The sequence below is a fragment of the Cupressus sempervirens genome, chromosome 9 (genome assembly GCF_028749045.1).
Source record: "Cupressus sempervirens isolate cs-2001-9-10 chromosome 9, ASM2874904v1, whole genome shotgun sequence".
Classification (NCBI taxonomy): Eukaryota; Viridiplantae; Streptophyta; class Pinopsida; order Cupressales; family Cupressaceae; genus Cupressus; species Cupressus sempervirens.
The window spans coordinates 25,762,124-25,768,123 of NC_143126.1; positions in this window are offsets into that span (position 1 = coordinate 25,762,124).

Here is a 6,000-nt window from a genome sequence, read left to right on the forward strand (position 1 = left end):
AGACTTGGTAATTAAATAACCACTAAATGATATACTTGATCTATTCAAAAATATGAATGACTATTATTATATTATATAGTAGAACAATAGATTGTAGAAAAGGGCATATGCCTAAAAGATCATAGAATAGGGTATATTGTGGAATAAACAGTCACGATGTTTATATTTTAAAAAATGGGCAGTTAAATATTTTTCTTTTACCCTTCAAAGCTATATATAAAAAGTAATTCTTAGAGGATCAACCCAATCTAAATAATAATATATAAATAATAAGTACCACTGAATACCAATTGATGTCTTGTTTCTTGTCATGTCCCCTTTTCAAATAATAAAAAAATAATAATCTTTGCTAAGGTAGGCAGGCCCAAGAAAGTGAAGTTTCGGAAAAAGGGGGTTAATCTTTGGAAACCGTTGGACTAATAAATGAAATTATTATTAAAATATGTTTCATTAACCTCTCTTGGATGTGAGTTACGGTTATGGCCTCTTTTAAGGGGTTTGGAGGCATTTTGGGCAGATTCCAGAACTTGATTTTCACTCATTCTTTGTTATTCTTCAGAGGCTGCCAAACCTGTGGAGAAGGAGACCCAAGAACGGGAGTTTGCAGGTTTCTAGGGAGACCCAAGAACAGGAGTTTGTAGGTTTTCAGGAAGGCTAAGGATGGGAGTTTGAAGCCATTCCATGTGCATGCTCATACAGAGTTTGCCTTTGTGCTGAACAGTGTAGATTTGTGGATTTTTGGGTGTATTTTTTGCATGAGTTTGGTGTTTTCAGTTGAGCATTTCATATCAGTTTTGGTTGCTGCTATATTTTAGACTTTAAGCTATTAAAATAGAGCTGAATATATGTATTGGGATGTGATTAAACTTCTGAGATAGTTTATTAGTGTTTTTGTGGTGTTTTCGGGCATTTTTGTGTTAATTTCGGAAGCCCAATGAGCATAATTTTTGTCCTACATTTGTGAGCTGTTGTGTAAAGGTTATATAGATCTGGAAATGTCATTTTGTAGGCTGTTATGCTGCTGAAATTTCTGTAAAAATGTCCATTTTCAGATTTATTAATAATAGGTGAAGCTGTGAAGCTTTTGGCACCATTTCTGGCATACCCGATTTGGGGTTTCTTGAGAAATTTGAAGGATCTTTGTGATATTAGTTGTTTGATCTTAAAGATCTGATTAAAGGTTGGAAATATCATACAAAAATCAGAAAAGGGACATTTCATTTCTCTTTTAATTTATAATAGCTCAAATCATTTGTTTTTTGAATATCCAAAAAAATGTATTTCTTCTCATAAATACTAAAATATGCTAAGACTAATATTTAATATAATTTAAATGTTAATTATATAGTGTAATGCGCTATTGATAGACAAGGATTTCCTACCATATAAAACCCACACTCTTGCATATAAGTGTCCCCTACATATGTGATGTAACAACTAGTCTTTCTCCTTCCCTAATTTCTCCTAGGGTCTCCTTTGGTCTTTCTCTTGACCTAATAGGGTTTCCAGCTACTGTATTCTCCTTAGGGACCTAACTATGAGGTCTGAGTCACTTCAACTAGTGAATACTAATTAGGTAAAACATAAACTCTTCCACTACTTCCTAGGCTTGTTACGACCCATCTTTCTTTCTTCAGAACAACTCCTAAATCATCCACAACCTCTCAACTTCCATTCCAAAAGTAAATTTTGACATCCAAGAAGACATTAGAATATTTTCCAAGTCTTACAACCAAATGTTGCATTGAAACCCTAAGCGAGTTCCAAGAACCATACAAAATTGCTTGCAAATATCGATACAAGCAATTTGCCCTCCATTTGATAAACATCCCAAATATCTTGCAAAAATCTTTAACAAGGGGGTGAAAAAATCCTTGATCTAGACATCCTTTTTAGAGTACTAATAGATTTTTGTGGCCTTGGATTTCCAACCAATATGTATAGTATGACCTATAATTAAGCCTAAAAATCAGGGTTTACAAGGCATTTGAAGCTTGATTGATAAAAGGAAGTTTTCCCCTTTGTCGAACCTTTACCTTTTTCCTCCCATTGTAGTTGGGGCTTCACCACACATTCCTCTAAGATACTCCAAGCTTTGATTGAAGAAATTCAAACATTCAATCCATGCTATCACCTCTGTAATCTACTGTGATCCCTAGCCATGTAACTGTGGCTCACCTAGGGCATCACTTTAAAAACTCCATCCTTGCTTCCCAAGGTTCCTCCTTCACTGAGAAATATTTACATGTGGAGTGATTTTTCATAAATTCTATGGTGGGAAGAGGCCCTATGACTCCATCTTGGCCAATTGCCTAGTTCAGGACAACAGACTAGCAAAAACTAAAATAATTTAACTAACAATCTACCAAAACTAAAAATTGCAATCGAACACTGAATAGAATCTAGAAAGAAGTTAAACTAGAATTACTAATGGTTACCACACTTCCTTCGATCCAATAAAACTCACAAAACTTGAAAAACACTAAATTGTCACTGTATTACTGCTATACATTTTGTACACACACAATCCATACTTCATCCAACCCCTTATGTAGTATCTGCCCCTAGTTTGCATTTTATTATTATTGTTGAACTCTTTTAGGCCAGTTTATGCTTGATGATTAGTACCATTGTTTTGAGATTATCTGATATTGTTTTAGATTCAATTGATTTATGATGAGATTACTTGGTTCTCTATACTTCATGTATGCATGATGATTATTACCATGATTTCAGTTATTTGATGATAATTAGTTAGATGGATTATCATGTGTTTTCTTATGGATACTTACCCCATACTACATTTGTATGGTGTGTGTGTGTGTGTGTGTGTGTATGTTTTCTTTATGTATGGCATTTTTGACATAGTTAAGGAAGGGAGTCTTAGTCACCTGCTAGTCGGGATCTACATGATGCATCACTTCCTACCATTGCCTATTTAGCTTAGAATATTGTGTTTGTACATGCGAGGATTTTATGTAGGTTGCAGGTCCTAGGTATTGACTTTCGAAAATTGCCAGGATGAGCATACCCTATCACATTATTTCAATGGTAAGAGAGGGGAGATAAATTCTTAAGTCCAAATCCTAAACCTTTAAGCCATTTGTCCTAGAAAATTAGGACAAGTATCTAAGTTGACTACCTTCTGAATGTGTTGAATGATGTTAATTTGTGATTATAACCCTTTAGTCTGATTTTGTATGTGTTTTTCCATGATGGGTTTTCATAATTTTTTTTATGAGTCCTTGGCGAATTTTCTATTAATTAAATCTAATTAAAAGATTAAATTAATGATTTAATTTAATGAAAAATTATTACGATATTTTAATATTTAATTAGTTGGAAAATCAATTAAATAAAAAAAGAATTAAATTTAAAGATAAAATTTTAATTTTAGAATGTGATAATATTTATTTAAATTAATAATAATATATTTAGAGTTCATTTTTAAATAAATGCTAAAATATTATTATTATTTAAGTTTATAAATATTTTATCAATTAAACATTGAAAATAAATCAATTTATTAAAAGTTTCATGATTGCATGATGTGTGCATGAGATTAAATTTGATAAATTAATTAAAAAAGAAGTCAAGTAAAAATTAAACAAGGTAATTTTAATAATTCAATAAATGTGCATGGGAAAGAAAAAGGAAAGATAAAGAAAAGATAATAAAGAATTAAGTTTTGGTGAGCAAGGAGTCCTCTCAGGTGATTGCACAATTAGTGCCCCAAACTTAGGAGAGAACTCCTTATCACCAATTGAAGGTTCATTTTCAAGGATGGGAGTTTTGGAAAGGACCACGAATTTTGGAAGGAGAATTTTGGGAAAGAGAAGGTTTTGGAGAGAAAAGATTTTGGAGATTTTCTCTCACAAATCTTTTTGGGTGTTGCATGTTAGCATCAGAATCCAAGTATATTCTTGTGAGTCATTCGCAAATTTAATTATGCTATTTCTTTTCATGTCTTCTTCATGACTGTGGATTGTAAATTCGAATTTCTCTATGATGAATGCTTGAATATTTCAAATATTGTAAATTATTGATATGCATGTCAATATCTTCTGTATACGTAGAGATCAAAATATCTTAGAAATCCTCGATCCGTAGATGAAATGAATTTTTATTGAATCGAGGGTTTAAAATAAATAGAACTTTTAGTTTGAGAATTTGAATGGTTTACCATAATTTTCCTATCAGAATAGTGATAAGAAATTCTGTAAAAAGAAATATGTATTATAATAATAATAATATAATATAATTATATAGTAATTTATAATCACTATGTAATTATATTAATACATTTTATTAAAATCAAATTTGAAAGGGGGGGGGGGGGGGGGGGGGCATGGTTTTGTTTTAATATAAAATAAAATAAAAATAATAATAATTTTTGGGTGGGCAGAGGCCACCACCTCCCACCCCCCGTTTTCCCTTCTCCCCTTCTGCGATGATGATGTACTGCCATGACAACAGTACTACTATGACAGTAGGTACTGTTGATGCCGTAGTACCCTACTGTGACAGAAAGCTTGCCAGTCGTGCAGGCCTTAAACACAAGGATTAATGCATTACAATTTTTATTTTAAAATTGTTTTTTTAGTAAATGTTAATTGTATTTAATTTTTATTAAATTATATCATTATTTATTAATACTTTTATTAATAAATTTTATTAATATTTAATCATTTAATAAATTATTGATACATGTAATATAGTTATTTTAATATAAATTATTAATTAATTTAATTAAATTTGGTTTAATTGAGTTTAATTAATAATGAAAATTATGTAATGAAGTGTTGAATTTATTTTATTATTAATTAATGATATTGGTTTTAAATTAAATTATAATTTACTTATTTAAAATTCAAATAATTATTATTTTAATAATTTAAATAAATAATTACCATCATATTATTTTTGAAAGATTGACTTAAAATTAAATAGAGATAATCATGCTTTTTATTCGAATATAAGAATGGGTTAATTTATAAGGGTAAATTGTGAGTTTTATCTATTGGAAACATACATTGAAAACAAAAATGAAAACCTTACTTTTAACTCAACCATGTGTCTTCAAAATCAAACCAAGCTATGAAACCTACACTTTGTTATCTGTATGTTGTCTATGTTTTGGGTTTGGGTTGACTTAGCTCTAACTAGTCTTAGGATGTTACTAGAGGCTTGGGAGTTGTGTGTTTGTGATGTCATGATGATGTTTGATCTCAATCTTTTATACTCAACTATGGTAATGTGTTTGGTATGCTCTATGATGTGTGTTGATCTATTAATTGTTATTGCTTTCTAGTGTTCTTTGTGAAACTGAGGTGAATGCTGTGACCTATCTAATATAACCTTTTTGAGTCTTTGATTAGTTGTAATTGGATTGCTTTCCAGTCACTTTTATAGGACTAAGGTGTTTGGTATGATTTGTTCTTGGTGATGTCATGGTATGACATATTCAACTTAACCATTTTGAGTCTTCGATCAGTTATTTTTGGGATGCTTTCCAATTGCTCGTAGAGAACTGATGTGCTACTGTGAATTATCTTTTGATGCTTTCTAGTCACTTGTATAGGACTGAGGTGATTTTATATGATTCTTTGATTTGTGATTTCATGAGCTTAGGGTAGGTTATCTACATGTAATGTCAGGATGTGGCTCGCAATGGAGGTTGGGGCCCTAAGTGGTTCCTAGGGTAACCCATTATAAGTTGTTTAATAAGTGAGAACACTACAATAAATGGGAATAAAATGAACCTAATAAGAGTCTTTGTATTTTCTCGCCCATGCCTTGAGTGCTAGTACATACTAGGGTGGGAGTAGAGAGAACGCTTAGTTGTGACCTTACATTCATAGTATGCCTTGTCAATATGGGAGGATGCTAGTGGCTGCATAGGGATCACTAGGGGGCCGAGGTCCTAAGAGACTACCAGGGTAACTCTAGCATGATTCGTGTGATGACACTTGCCTTATTACATAGTAGATTCCCTACATG